Consider the following 16,106-nt stretch of genomic DNA (forward strand, 5'->3'; position numbering starts at 1 on the left):
AAGGAAACCCTGGACTTGGTTGGGAAATCTGTAGGTATGGTTTTTGTTTGTTTGTTTGTTTCTTTGGTTTGGTTTGATTGTTGTTTTGGGGGGTTTTTTGCGGGGCAATGAGGGTTAAGTGACTTGCCTAGGGTCACACAGCTATTAAGTGTCAAGTGTCTGAGGTCAGTTTTGAACTCAGGTCCTCCTGTATCCAGGGCCAATTATGCAATGCACCACCTAGCTGCCCCTGTAGGTATGTTTTTATCAAAACAACATACCTGACTTTGAAATTATTTCCTGAAATCTGCAATTATAAATAAAACTCATTTCAAAAATCACTTGAAAAAGCCCTGTCTGACATTTATTTCTAAAACACCTTACCACCTGATTACTCTTTATGTAAATAAATGTGTTTTTCAATGGTTTCAAATATATGCATTTGTACATACACACATACATATATGTATCTTTTCCCTCAAGCAGAAATGCAAGTTAAAAAGGGAAAGTTTCTCCCTTGTTTAAATCTGCCCTGTGCAGCCCACAGTGTCAATTTCCTTTCAGAAAGTAAACCAAGGTTACTCATATACACAGGCACCCTGACCAAAATGATTCCATTTTGCAATGTTCATACTGCTTACTTGTCTCGCAAAGTACATGATTATGGAGAGCGGCAGGGGGGAGGGGAAGAACCACATTCACAACTAGTTCCAGAGAGTTGTATAAAAGCTGCAGCACTAGCATCCTTCCCTCATCCACAGTGTCATTTCAAAAGCCAAGTGAGGAGGCTGGGAAAACTGTGCACTATAGTTGTTCTGAAATCCACACTGTTTTTCATTCTGGACTCCAGAGGTTACACCCAGGATCACAATAACCTCTCTTGCAGACAGAAGATTAACGGGTAAGTGGGTTGATTCTTATACTTTCCTCTTTGCTTTCTGCATAAGTTAGCTCATTTGCAATTGACTTGATAATGATTTTTGGATACTATTTATTTACCTAACAGAATTAGAATGAGTAACAGCTGGCAGAAAAAGACTCATGATACAGAGAGAAAGAGAGAGAGAGAGACAGAGAGAGAGAGAATTCTCTATTTGCAGACTCACTGCAAACTCATATTCTTGGTCTGATGTCAAAAGTGTTGAGAGATTATACTAGGTTTGCTGCAGCTGCAAATTAACTCCAAAATTTCAGAAAAGAAAAAAAAATAGAGTGAGGAAAAGAAAAAATAGACATTCAAGTCACTTACTCAGCCTTTACATAAGTAAAAACAATTTATAAGTTTAGATTTAGAATACTTGAAAGCCCAGAAATAGTCAAATCACTTTCATAAAGCTCATTGTTGTGATGTTTAGCACGACTGTTCATTTTCACTAGATGATAAAATAGCCAAGAATCTAAATCCACTTAGCAGGTGGTTGTTTTGGGAAGAGGTTTTACAAAAAGTCTCCACTATATTTCTTTTGTTGTACCTAGATTTCTTAGATCCCACAATAGCATGCTGAAATAATCATTCACATAAATGACATGAGTAGTTCAAGTCTAGGCTCTTCCTAGGGAAGGGCTAACAGCTAAGTATAAGGTAGTGGCTCATGGGGCTAGCAGAAGGTTGTCATTTTTGCATCCAATTCAGTTAAAGTCTGGAAACTTCTGTGCCCTACTGTGTTCAAGGCATTTGCAATTAGTTGTCTCATACTGACTAAAAAACAGGGTTTCACCTGTAATTTCTCTCCTGAATATCCAAAATACTCTTTCCAGGTTAAGATCAGCTTCCTCAATGGGGAATCCACAGGCTTCTTAACAAAATTTCTTTCAGGATATTTTTACCAGCAGACTCATTTGTTTTTATTTCTTCCAAAATCTGGCGACGCTGCCATTTCCCTCTCTTAGCTTTGAGCAATAATTCCTTTCTGAATAGTTCACAGTGTGTGCTTTCTAAGGCATTAAATGGCTTTAAAAATTCTCAGAACCAGACAAAAGCCTACAAGTCTGCTTAGTTTCTAAGAAAGCTTTAAACATTTTCATACCTACTTTTCTTTACCAAATAAAGCTACCCTGTCACTCTCCCAAGACTTTACAAGAAAATATCTCAACATCCCCTACCCCCACAAAATCTGCCCAACTGTCTCTCTAACTGCTTTTCTCTTTTACTGTTAAAGTTACCGTCCTCAGGTCTTTCTGATGAGGAAAAATTTAATGGTAACTTTCTCTATTAATCAATCTGGATGTCAAGTTCAATGAACCACTCAGAAGTTAAACCTTTAGACTAGTGCAGACTTGTCAGTTCTAATTCATGGCTACTTTTTTTCTGGATGACCCTTTTAATCAGGGCTTCTTAACCTTTATTCAATCTTGGACTTCCTTGGCAGTATAGTACAGTCTATGAACCCTCTATCTCAGAATCATATTTTAAATGTTTAAGAAATGAATAAAATATATATATAAACTACATAAGATTATAAAGAAAACCAATTATATTGAAAGAGTTATCAAAATATGCATATCTGTATATATATAGTCTGTATATATATATGTATATATAATTATTATTGTTATTATTGAGAGAGATATGAAATAATGTTACACCAGAAAAGTGCTGTTATCTCAGAAAAAGGAGACAGGGAGGGAGTCTGGGTAAGAAAGGAGGATTGCAAGAAGGGGCCTCAAGGCCGAAAGATAGTCTTGCTGGTGCCTAAAAGTAGATATAGAAGTAAATTTCAAGGCTAGTAGTCTAGCTAGTTCAAGTATGCCAAAGGTTAAAGTTAGTTTGTACTGAGCTTGCTTAATTAGCTTACCCATATTAACTGCCAACACACCAAGGCAGAGACTGCCGCCATTTTCAAACATGCAATGTATGTAATGGGAGGGGGAGATGTGTTAAGGGGAAATATGTAGAGGTGTTCCGGGAAGATTGTACACCTCTTGGTCCTCAACCAATGAGGCAAAGAGGGGAGGGACCTTTGCAATAGGATTAGGGATTACAAAGAGTAGTTTGCTGTGGCAAATTGCCACTCTTCTAGAGTGTGTGTCCATTGTTGCAAGAATGTAATAAAGCCTTCATATATTCACCAAAAGAGAAAGTCCAGTATTTTAATTTCTGACATTATTATACTCCAATAAGGCCTAATCCCCATTCTATTCTGTTGGATACATGGTGTGGTCCAGCTTTAGCTGAAGCCCTTGATTTTAGCTCCTGTTCTTCAGAAAATAAGTGGGCTCTGCAATGCTCTTTTAGTTTAAAATCCCAAGATTTTTTTAAAAATAGCATTCAAAACTAAAAAATCCCTAGCCATGGACCCACCAGAAGTACCTAAAAGGAGGGGAGTGAGTTGACAAATGAATTGATGTCAACCTGGATTGAGGTCTCGGGTGTATTGCCACAATACTCTGCCCTTTATACTATTCAACAGTTTTTTTCAATAGATGGCATATTTATCAAATTTGTAAGTGAAATGAAACTGGAGGCACTAGCTAATACACTGTATATCAGAAGGGACATTAAAAAGAATTCTAACAGGCTAGGCTAAAGCTAATAAGATGAAATTTATTCTTATACCTAGATATTTTTAAAAAATAACTATATGCACAAGATGGGAAAAACATGGCTAGAAAGTAATTTACATGATTTTGAAGTTGAAAAGGCCTTTGAGGGGCAGCTGGGTGGCTCAGTGGATAGAGTACTGGCCCTGGATTCAGGAGGACCTGAGTTCAAATCTGGCCTCAGACCCTTGACACTTACTAGCTGTGTGACCCTGGGCAAGTCACTTAACCCCAATTGCTTCACTGAAAAGAAAAGGGCAGGAGGAGAAATACAGGAGGAAATCTGATATAAAAGCAAGATATCAATTAAAAATTTATTTATAAAAAAAAAAAGAAAAGGCCTTTGAGGTCATTTAGTCCAACTTAAAAAAAAAATAAAAAGAGTGGTTCATCTTGTTCCTTTCAGAATCTTGACAAGAAGGCCTTCTATCCCAAAGCAGGTGCCAAATTCCCTAGGGTAGAGGACAGGGTTCACCCAGCTAGCTGGTACCATCAGGCTTAGATTCCTAAAGTTGGAGTCTTTCTGTTGTAGACCTCATTCTAGCTTAGGTTGGGCATTCCTTGGATAACCAGACTCATATCCAAGCCTGATAAATTTTGTGTCCTAACTGCTTAGGCAGGACTCCAGCTTAGCTGAGTGAATGTCAGTGCAAAATTGTGTACCTAAGTGAACAAGATTTGGGGAAGAGGAGAGACCATTAATCTTCAAGAAAGGAAACATGGGGGGCAGCTAGATGGCGCAGTGGATAAAGTACCAACCCTATATTCAGGAGGACCTGAGTTCAATCAAATCTGGCTTCAGACACTTGACACTTACTAGCTGTGTGACCCTGAGCAAGTCACTTAACCCTTATTGCCCCACAAAAAAAAAAAAAAAGGAAAGGAAAGGAAACATGGTGCCAGACTCTCTTTCAGACCAACTCTACATGTGAAAAGAGAAAGAAAGATTTGGGAAGCTGCAGACATGTAAAGGAAGCCAACTCCTCAACATGTCCTTGATTTCCAGCTTCCCCCTCCCCTTAGAGACTTAGGTAAAGTTCCTCTTGGGTGAGATCAGGACCTTTCTCTTGGTCTGAGTTGTGTTCTCTCACTCTCTATTTTTTTTTTTGGTATGCTCTACTCTGTAACTGCTCTGATTTCTATTAGCTATTTGTTTGAATAAATAAGTTTACTTGTCATCCATTATTTGTGGTGGTTTTCTGTGTAACCAGTATTTGGGTAGGAAAGAGTTAAACCTGTAGGTGTAAGCATGGGAAAATCTTTCCCCTCTTGAACGCAACCTGGGAGCAGCTTTGATTTTGAATCAGTCACTCCCCTAGACTAGCAATCTATGGATTAAATGGATAAATAGATAAGTGGGTAGCTAGGTGGTGCAATAAATAGAGCACTGGCCCTGAAGTCAGGAGAACCTGAGTTCAAATCTCACCTCAGATACTTAATAGCTGTGTGACCCTGGGTAGGTCACTTAACTTCAATTGCCTTAAACAACCAGGGCCATCTCCAGTTGTCCTGGTACATATCTTGCTGCTGGACCAAGATGGCTCTGGAGGAGAGAGTGAGGTTGCTAAGCTTGCACAGCCCTCCCTCACTTAAATCCAATTCATTGCCAAGTCATGACATTACCTCCTGATGTGATGTCATGGTCCTCAACAAATAGATAATAAATAAAATCTAGCCCTTTTCTCAGAAACAAAAACAGAGCAACCATACAAACAGGAATCAAAGTCCACATTGAAGGGGGTGGGCAAAATTCCAGAGCCCCATTTAGACAGCCCACATGGACATGCATATCTTACATGGGCACACAGTGCACACACATTTCTACTGTAGCTCCCAGTTTTAATCTCTGATGACCAGACTCCACCTAGCCATCTTCCATGCAGGTAGGGACTTTATTCTTAACAAACTGCCAAGGGTTCTAAGGCTGCTCAGTTTCTCAATTCCAAAATCCCTTCCACTCTGCTATGCAGATCAGTGGGTATGGGAACAGGTAGAGAAACATAGGTAAGCCCATGGAGCAAAGACATTATCTTCTCCCAGCCTAGCCTTTCCTGTCAGTAATATGTATATATACTAACATATATAACTGATGTGTATCAGTCCACCTTTAATGCATGCATGTGTGTGCATATAACATATGTGTGCTGGCTTTATGATATAAACTTGGGTGTGTGTACATATAACATATAGATATATGTGTGTGCACATATACAATATATCAGTAAAACCTTTAAAAATTTTAAGTCTCCAGCACAAATAGCTTACTTATTTAATAGCACTCTCTTAAGGTAGGATCGTTTCCAAAGGTGCCTCCTCTAAATATCAATTATATTGACATGTATATGTTAGATCATATGTAATCAATAATTGCATTTGTTCCCTTCTCTCAGATCTCACAACTACCACCTCCACCCTAGTGGTGGCCTACATTCCCTTTCTCCAGGACTATCTCAGTTACCTTCTAATTGTTCTCCCAGGCTCCAGTCTCTCTCTTTCCATCCTCCACAACAGCTGGTTGTTCAATTGCTCTTCTTAAACGCACAAGTTTGATCATGTCGCTCCCCTACTCGTGAATCTTCAGTGGCTCTTCAGATAAATTATAAACCCTTTTATTTGCCATTTCATCTCAGCCTTACTCCAACCTGTCTAGACGGATTTCATGTTACTTCCCTTCAAGGCTCTCTACCTTCCTGTCAAACTGGCTCTTTTTGCTCTTCCCTGAACACAATACTGCATCTCCTGCCTCCCACCTTCATCCCCCTTGCATGGGAGGATCTCCTTCCTCACCTCGGACTCTTGGAATTCCTAGCCCCCTTCAAGGCTTAGCTTGGTTCTTTCGTACATAAAGCCGACCCTCTCTCTAATGCTGCCCACCTCTTTGTATTTACCTCTCTGTGCAGATGTCCTTCCCAAACCCACCCCTCCAATATATGGTAAGCTCTTTAAAGGCAGTAAGCATGCACCCTGGCATATAGGTCATCATTTTCTTTTTTTTTTTTTTTTTTAGGGCAATGAGGGTTAAGTGACTTGCCCATGGTCACACAGCTAGTAAGTATCAAGTGTCTGAGGCCAGATTTGAACTCAGATACTCCTGAATCCAGGGCCAGTGCTCTATCCACTGCACCACCTAGCTGCCCTTCAGGTCATCATTTTCACTATCATTGATAATATCTAACATTTACATAAAGCAGTTTATTTACAAAGCACTTTACATATATTATCCCATTTGATAATAAATGTTTACTGAAAAATTTCAGTGAATTGTCACATCTTGTCTCATCATTTGGTTTTTCTTTTTTTGTTTTTTGTTTTTTGTTTTAGTGAGGCAATTGGGGTCAAGTGACTTGTCCAGGGTCACACAGCTAGTAAGTGTTAACTGTCTGAGGCCGGATTTGAACTCAGGTACTCCTGACTCCAGGGCTGGTGCTCTATCTACTGCACAACCTAGCTGCCCCATCATTTGGTTTTTCAATGTGGCATCATTCTGATTGCCAAAATAGAACTCTAACACATCACGGCATAGAGGCGAAAGCATTGAACTAGTGGTTAGGGGACCTGAGTTCTAGTCTATAATTTGCCATTTGGGTAAGGTGCTCCCCATCTATAAAATAAGACAGTGGTTACATGGCATAGTGCATAGAGAACAGGCCTTGAAGCCAGGAACACCTGGGTTCATGTCCCACCTCTGACGTACTAGCTGTCATGGAAACTCCCGATGCTCTAGACCACTGGTATCAAACTCAGAAATTTTTGTTGTTATTGTTGAGTCATTTCAGTCACATTTGACTCTTTGGGACCCCATTTGGGGTTTTCTTGGCAAAGATACCGGAGTGCTTTACCATTTCCTTCTGCAGCTCTCATTTTACAGAAGAGGGAACTGACGCAAGCAGAGTTAAGTGATTTACCCAGGGTCACATAGCTATTCAGTGTCTGAGGCTGGATCTGTACTTAGGTCTTCCTGACTCCAGGCCTGGCGCTCTATCCACTGTGCCACCTAGCTGCCCTTAGATTGAAATGGGGGCCAATAAACAGTACATAAAGATTCCCTAAACCATACATAAGGATTCCTGAGGCTACGTATTGATTTAGAAAATCACATATTAGCATTATCTATGTTCTATTATATTTTCATTTATTTAATTAACTCTTTCCAACTACATTTTCATCTGATTCCTCCTGAACTTGGGAGTAATGTGGGCTACAATGTACTGTTTGATACCTCTGCTTTGGGCAGCTAATGCCATAAAATACAAAGAAGATGTTGACTTGCATTGGTAGAGGGAGTTTCCTCACCTATCTGAGGTGAGATTTGAACTCAGTTCTCCTGACTTCAGGGCAAGTGCTTTATTCACTAGCTACCTACTTATACCCCTATACCAATGAAATCACAGGTCTGATCCTTATGTCTATAAGAGAAGGGAACTGGACTAATGATCATCTCTATGTTCCATTTCAGCTCTAAAATTCTACATCTATGTTGGTGTGTGTAAAAGTTTTATGAAAATAGCAGTTATTGGGGCAGCTAGGTGGCGCAGTGGATGAAGCGCCGGCCCTGGATTCAGGAGGACTTGAGTTCAAATCTGGCCTCAGATACTTGACACTTACTGGCTGTGTGACCCTGGGCAAGTCACTTAACCCCCATTGCCCCACAAAAAATAAAATAATTCTTTAAAAAAAAGAAAATAGCAGTTATCAAGGAGCAGATGAAAAGGCTGAAGGCCAAGACATGAAGGCTCTTTGCAAAGTCTAGAAATTGGTGAATATCTGGACTGATAAGAAACAGGGCATTTCTACCAAAGCATCACTACATAAAGGACTCTGTGACTAGTTTTAAGCAATTGAGGGGTAGGGTGGGCCAATGAGGGTGAAGTGACTTGCCCAGGGTCACACAGCTAGTAAGTGTCAAGTGTCTGAGGCCGGATTTGAACTCAAGTCCTCCTGAATCCAGGGCCGGTGCTTCATCCACTGCGCCACCTAGCTGTCCCCATAGTTTTAATTTATTATTTTTTTTATTATTTTTTTTTTTTTAGTGAGGCAATTGGGGTTAAGTGACTTGCCCAGGGTCACACAGCTAGTAAGTATCAAGTGTCTGAGGTCGGATTTGAACTCAGGTACTCCTGAATCCAGGGCCGGTGCTCTATCCACTGCACCACCTAGCTGCCCCACCCCCATAGCTTTAAGCAATTTTAAAAGGATCTTATTGAGCTTCCATTGGCCAAGTATGAAGTAGGCAGCATTATTATCTTGTCAATTAAAACTCCTCATATGCATATATACACATATACATATATATGTACATGTGTAATTATTTATTTACTCATTCATTCATTTATTCATTTATTTATTTGTTTGTTTGTTTATATATTTATAACATTGTCCTGTCCTGAATCAGTTTCACATTAATCTCGTAATTCTTGCCTTGATTCCTATGCTTTTTAGATCTTGATCTTTTACTTTTGTAAAGAGATTTGATTTGAGGACTACAATTTAGGTTACTTTCAAAATTGTATGACTTTGAAATGAACATGTAATTTGGTTTCCCCAAGAGAGGGAATGAAAAAGGTGTTCAGTGTACGGCAGATGTAGGGGATGGGTATTTATTTCTTCGCACAAAAGGGATGATAAACATAAAACCTTCCCAAGACTAAAACCAACCTAAAACAGGCTTCATTAACATGACTATTATTTCACTCCCCTAGGAAGATACTTAATCTTCATCAGTGCATAAATCCATTTGTGAATACCGATTAGGCATTTTATAGCTGCTCTACACTGTGCAAAAAAGGGGTCAAAAAAGAGTGTCAAGGGGACACCTAGGTGGTACACTGGATAAAGCACTAGCTCTGGGTTCAGGAGTACCTGAGTTCAAATTCGACCTCAGACATTTGACACTTATTAGCTGTGTGACCATGGGCAAGTCACTTAACCCTCATTGCCCTGCCAAAAAAAAAAAAGAGGGTCAAACCGGGCCTCTGGCCTGTTTTTGTATGACCTGATAGCTAAAGAATGGTTTTTATATTTTTAAATACAATAAAACTTTATTTTAAATTTTTAAAAACTAAAACATTCCTAGGGGGCACCTAGGTGCCACAGTGGATACAGCACCAGCCCTGGATTCAGGAGGACCTGAGTTCAAATCCAGTCTCAGATACTTGACACTAGCTGTGTGACCCTGGGCAAGTCACTTAACCCTTATTGCCCAGTCCTCCCCCCCAAAAAAAGAAAAAAAAATCATTCCTAACTCCTGCCAACTGTCCAAAAACAGGCAACAAGTTGAATTTATCGATTCTTGGACCAAATAACTCTGGGTACATTTGCTCATAAAAAAAAGACCAGGCTCAGGCCAATTACAACGGAAGTGGCCATGTTTTCAAATGCAGAACCTTCTCCTTCTGCTAACCCACTGTATCCATCGAACTCTCAAACGTGTAGTGTTAACCTCCAAGCCTAGAAATATCCACTGCAAGACTGACAGTTAAGGGGCAGCTAGCTAGGTAGTGCAGTGGATAAAGCATGGCCCTGGATTCAGGAGGACCTGAGTTCAAATCTAGTCTCAGACACTTGCCACTTAGTAGCTGTGTGACCCCGTGCAAGTCACTTAACCCTCATTGCCCCGCACAATTAAAAAAAAAAAAAGACTTACAGTCAATTGCCTACTCAGAAAAGGACATGCAAAGTAGAAAATCGAGTCAGGACCAAGCTCAGTTATGGCTATGGAAGCAGCAGTGGAATGAGGGGAGAAAGAGCTCTGTCTCCATGCCTCCTTTCACTCATGGGCAGACTAGGAACAGAGTACATTACTTGTTCCAAGGGAGAGCAGAAGCAAAAGCAATTGAGATGGAAAGATGCTCTCCTTTTAAAAGGTCCACTGAGTCATCCGCTCCTCTAGATCAGCAGCCAATGATTGTATCATGATTCCAAAGTACCTACTCCCTTCAGCACTCATCTAGCACTTGGGGAAGCTGCCAGAAGTTCATTGTCCCTTATGTGCCCAAATGATGAGTCACTTTATCCTCTGAATCTACAGAAGTTTCCAAGGGAGATTGGCCCCTATGTGCCAGTTCAACTCTGCAAAATGCTATTTTAAGATCAATTTGGTGGCTGGGTGTAAGATGGAGGATGACATGGTGCTGTAGGTAAAAACTCAGTTTAAGCTCTTTTAGGCAAGCAGAATGGGGAGGTATGGACCTCCCTTAGCCTCAGAGGCTGAGGCATGCTCCTACTACTGAGCAAAACCAAATTACCCCCTTGGGTATGTTGTTGTTGCAGATCCCTCACCCTGTTTCATCTCAATATGTCACCCTCTTTTATAAATCTCTGCTTAGGTTCAGGCAGAAGTTTCTGCCACAGCTCACAGAGACTGCCACCATATTGCCACTCTCTTTCCCTGATGAGTCTCTGATGTACCTACCTGATTTGGCAGCCCTCTGCTTGGCACATTGATGGGGACCTCCGCCTTGTTCCTTGGGTTCTTTGCTTCATTGACAGCAACCTGTGTGTTCCATTTTTGACAAATGCCTATGACTGGGAGATCACAGAATCTCAAAGTTGGGAAAGACTTCAGAGGTCATGAATTCAACACATGATTCACATGAAAAGCCTGGACTACACTCCCCAATCAGTTGCCCTGACAGCTGTAATTGTTAGGAAGTTTTTTGTTGTTGTTTTTTCCAAAACAGTATCATTAAATCTGCCTCTTGCAGTTTCCACCAATCTTTTCTATTTCTTTCCTCTGGAGCTGAGCAGAACAAGTCTTTTTCCATGTGACAAAATACTGGAAGACATGGAACCTTCAAGTCTTCTCCAGATTGAATATTTTTGGTTCCTTCAACCAACTGATTCACAAGTAAATTAGGTTCAAGTGCCCTCCACCATCCTGATACATTCTAGAATTTTTTTTTTTAAACCAGGACATTTACTTTCTCCAGTCCTGTGGCCCCTCTCCCATTCTCTACAATCTGGCAAAGATCATCTGCTTAGCAATTACATTATTACACTTATACCTCTAAAATGTAATTTCCTCTGGATCTGATGACTTGGGCACATCAAGGGTAGCCTGTCTCTTATTTATTGTTCTTTTTATCTGTTTCTGATCTTTCCTGTTGAAAAAGGAATTCTCAGTAGAAAAAAAAAAAGAAGGAAAATAAGTGTTGGATAGTTCTACCTTTTCACCATCATCTTGTATCATTTTACTTTTGTTTCATCACACACATACCTTTTTCAGGTTCCTTTTATGAATTTTCTTCCCCCTATTAAAACTTCATCTTTTGAAGGCTAGAACGACTTCTTTCTGTTTATATTTGTATTCCCAGCACATAGCACAGTGCCTGGTACATACCAAATGCTTCATTAATGTTTGTTGGCTGTTATCATCATTCTCTTTACCCTAAGAGGTCCTAGTACTTCTTCTTCCCAACATAACTAAAGGAATGTCAGTTTTGCTGATCTTATAATTCATTTTCCACCCCAGTTCATTCTGGATTCTAGTACTCCTAATACTATTCTTTCTTTATTTGTTTGTTTGTTTGTTTTTGTGGGGCAATGAGGGTTAAGTGACTTGCCCAGGGTCACACAGCTAGTATTAAGTGTCTGAGATCAAATTTGAACTCAGGTCCTCCTGAATCCAGGGCCAGTGCTTTATCCACTGTGCCACCTAGCTGCCCCACCCAGTACTATTCTTATAGAAATTTGCCCCTCTTTTCTATTCCTCTCTTAAAAATTAAAATTGATCTCCATGTCTCTTTAGATAGTTCCTTCATTTCTAAATTGTAATTATTTATTTTTGTGTTCTTCGAATTTCAATCTTAAGAGCTTCTGCTTCTTATGAGAACTACATCTGGAGTATTTTAGGCCTCAGGGGTGCTGCAGGAAAAGGAGTGTGCTAATGCACTGTTAATGAAGCATTGAATCAGCTTGAAACTTTGCAATTGCCTACTGGGGTGGGTGGGGCATGGGGGAATTGCACTAGATCTGAAGTCAGGGAACTCAGGTTTAAACCCTGATTCTGCTACCTACTACCTATATGCCCCTGGACAAGGACTAATCACTCTTGGATTCAGTTGTCCCATTTGTAAGATGAAAGGAAGTTATGTACGGGGGAAGGGCAGTGCATAGAGCGCTGGGAGACTCATCTCTCTGAATTTAAATCTGGCCTCAGACACTTGCTATGTGACCCTGGGCAGGTCACTTGAGCCTGTTTCCCTCAATTTCCTCCTCTGTAAAATGAGCTAGAGATGGAAATGGCAAACTACTCCAGTATCTTTGCCAAGAAACCCCAAAATGGGGTCACAAAGAGTCAGACACGACTGAAAACAACTGAACAACAAAATGTTCCAGATACTATCACACGTACTTTACATAATATTATTTCATTTGACGCGCCAATTTTTTTTACAATGATGATTTCTTCCTTAAACAATCTTCAGCGGGTCTGTAAATAATTCATTCATCAACTTAAAGGGGGAAAAACACCTCTGAACTTTTCTGGGAAAAAAATGCCTTCTATTGTTGGAACTGACAGTCTTCTCTCTCACAGAAGGTCATGGCAATAAGAAACCCAGTTCTTCAACAGCCATCTGGGGAAAGGAATAAATCTGCAACAAATCATTTAGTGCGAGATAAATAAACTCTCCTTAATAGAAGATAATCAGAGCAATATTACATCTTACTTGGTAAAGGAATGAACACAGCTTCAAGTTAACAGCAGGAAATAATGATCCTAAAACACTTAGAGTGGTATCACTCAGCTGACATTTCTTTTAATAATAAACACAGATCCAAAACTGTTATCTAAACTAACCACAAATAATGTTGTAAAACGAGCTCTTGGATTACAGCTGTTGAGTATTAAATAAGCTGGATGCCCAAAGGAATCACTACTTTTCAACAAAGACATCTGTCAATGGTTCTCTCCTTTTCCTTCAAGGTTTCTTCAATAAGAGACCCAGTAGAGAATACAATCAGCAAAGCAAAGTCTGTGTTTATGTTTTGTGTTGTTTTCTGGCCTGGGCTTCAAGATCTGCCCTTGGTTTGACATCTCTGGGTGAAATAAGAAAAAAAAATGGTAGGGGAGGGATAGGATGATGGTGCAAGTAAAAGGAGAGAAATATAGGAAGAGAAAATAAGCAGAGTGAGAAAACGAGATGATGGAGGGTGAGCTGGTAAAACTGAGGAGGAGAGAGAAGAAAAGAAAGAGGGTGGCATAAGTGGAGGTAACTGTTAAAGGGTATATAAAACCCATAACCTGGCAGGGCATTTTCTTTTCATCAAGGGGCTCCAGCACTCAGATAACAAAGATGAGGTTCAGTGCTGGGAGTGGCTTGACTCCAAAAAAAAAAAAAAGATCAGGGATATTCTCACATTCTCTGGTTTATTATACCCCCACCCACCCACCCACCCAGAACAGAACTCAGGGTGAGGGGGGCAGGGAAACTTTTAAAAATGTATTACTATGGGGGCAGCTAGGTGGCACAGTGGATAGAGCACTGGCCCTGGATTCAGGAGGACCTGAGTTCAAATCCAGCCTCAGCCACTTAACACTTATTAGCTGTGTGACCCTAGGCAAGTCACTTAATCCCCATTGTCCTGCAAAAAAAAATTAAAAATTAAAAAAATAAAATGTATTACTGTGAATATTATTGGGACCTAAAATAAAAACAAAGCTTAAGAATGACTTGTGTCTAGATTACATCTAAAAGGGACAACAAACAGGGTTCTTTCTAATAAGGTACTTAGCCTACAAAGTAATTCAGGTATAGAGCAGTTATTTATTTCCTCCACCTCAAAGGAAATGTTTAAAATGCAAAAGCATCATATGTTCATTGAAAATAATCCATAAAATATAATACAGTAATCCATCATACATTAAACTCTCCCCAAGAGGTTGACACTTAACACTAATCTAAACTAAGCTAAACTCTTGGTGGCACTAATGAACAGGTGTTTCAGTTTTGCTTCTGATCTGTACTGTCCTAGTAACTCACTCAAGGTCCAGATGTTGTGGCTGGGCTTTCTTAGTCCTTTCTTTAGTCCTTAGTCCTTTAACATGTATTATCAGGGCAGCTAGGTGGCACAGTGGATAAAGCACCAGCCCTGGATTCAGGAGTACCTGAGTTCAAATCTGGCCTCAGACACTTGACACTTACTAGCTGTGTGACCCTGGGCAAGTCACTTAACCCCCATTGCCCCACAAAAACAAACAAAAAAAATAACATGTATTATCATCCTAGTGGTATCATCTTCAAGAACTTTTTGCACGGTACAAGATAGTTCCAAAGGACTCATGATGGAAAAGGCTCTCCAAATCAGGAAAAAAAAAAAAGAACTGTGGAATATGGATGCTGATTGAACCATACTATTTCTTTTAGTTTGGGTGCTGTTGTTTTTCTTTTTTGAAGTTTTTCCTTTTTGCTCTGATTCTTCTCTTATAACATGACTAATGCAGAAATATGTTTAATGTTATTGTACATATATAACCTATATCAGATTACTTGCTGTCTTGGGGAGGGGGAGGGAGGGGAAGGAGGGGAAAAATTGAAACTTGAAATCTTATAAAAACAAATGTTGAAAACTATCTCTACATGTAACTGGAAAATAATAAAATGCTTTCATAATTAAAAAAAAAAAAAGAACTTGTTGCAGACATTACCTCCTTCTGAGGAATTAGAACCTGGACCCTGGAGTTCCCTTCTTCTTGAACTCACAATGTTGTCATCAATATTAGGAATAGCCATCTCAGAATTACCATTTCATCACATGTGCCCAGGGAAAGAAACTCAAAGCAGAACAACTAGGGTCTTGAAAGCCAGTCTCAGACTCAACCAGATAAACATGTGTACTTACTATACTTACTACCCACATGTGAAAAGCTGCTATCGCTGCTGGGGCAGTAGGATTGGGAAATCAGGTATATGATAAGAACTAGAAAAAAATTTCAAACCATGATTCAGATAAGAGGTTTTTTTTGTTTGGATTTTCTTGTTGTTGCTGTTGTTGTTTTTTTGGTGAGGCAATTGGGGTTAAGTGACTTGCCCAGGGTCACACAGCTAGTAAGTGTTAAGTGTCTGAGGCCAGATTTGAACCCAGGTACTCCTGACTCCAGGGCCGGTGCTCTATCCACTGCGCCACCTAGCTGCCCCCAGATAAGAGTTTAAACTGAGAGACTAGAGGTACAGAAGGAGAAAAGGAGATCAAAAGATGAGGCTAAAAGATGTAAGGGTCTTGGGGCAGCTAGATGGCGCAGTGGATAGAGCACCGGCCCTGGATTCAGAAGTACCTGAGTTCAAATCTGGTCTCAGACACTTAACACTTACTAGCTGTGTGACCCTGGGCAAGTCACTTAACCCCAATTGCCCTGCAAAAAACCAAAAAAATGTAAGGGTCTCTCTGACTAGATAAGTTTTTCATCACAAAAGAGATTAAGATCCAGAAGGCTTTTCCTCCTTTGCACTATGGGAAGAAAGAGCAGCAGCAGCAACAACAGGGAAATGAAGGAACCATATTGTAGCCGATGAGCAGCAGAGTACGGCTTTGTGGAGTATACATCAAAGAGCAGCATCATGGATTCAGCAGAGGACAGTTCTAAAGCA

The 16,106-nt window shown here is 40.1% G+C and overlaps 1 protein-coding gene across 2 annotated transcripts in view; it reads left to right on the forward strand.

Moving 5' to 3' along the window:
• The first annotated feature begins 670 nt into the window (after positions 1–670).
• CMKLR2 (chemerin chemokine-like receptor 2) overlaps positions 671–16,106 on the forward strand; it is a 53,843-nt gene continuing 38,407 nt past the window's right edge. For both annotated transcript variants that reach the window (XM_043996468.1, XM_043996469.1), the window contains exon 1: positions 671–880. The gene's annotated coding sequence lies outside the window, so the exon portion shown is untranslated. The remainder of the gene's footprint in view (positions 881–16,106) is intronic.

The sequence above is a fragment of the Dromiciops gliroides genome, chromosome 3 (assembly GCF_019393635.1).
Source record: "Dromiciops gliroides isolate mDroGli1 chromosome 3, mDroGli1.pri, whole genome shotgun sequence".
Classification (NCBI taxonomy): Eukaryota; Metazoa; Chordata; class Mammalia; order Microbiotheria; family Microbiotheriidae; genus Dromiciops; species Dromiciops gliroides.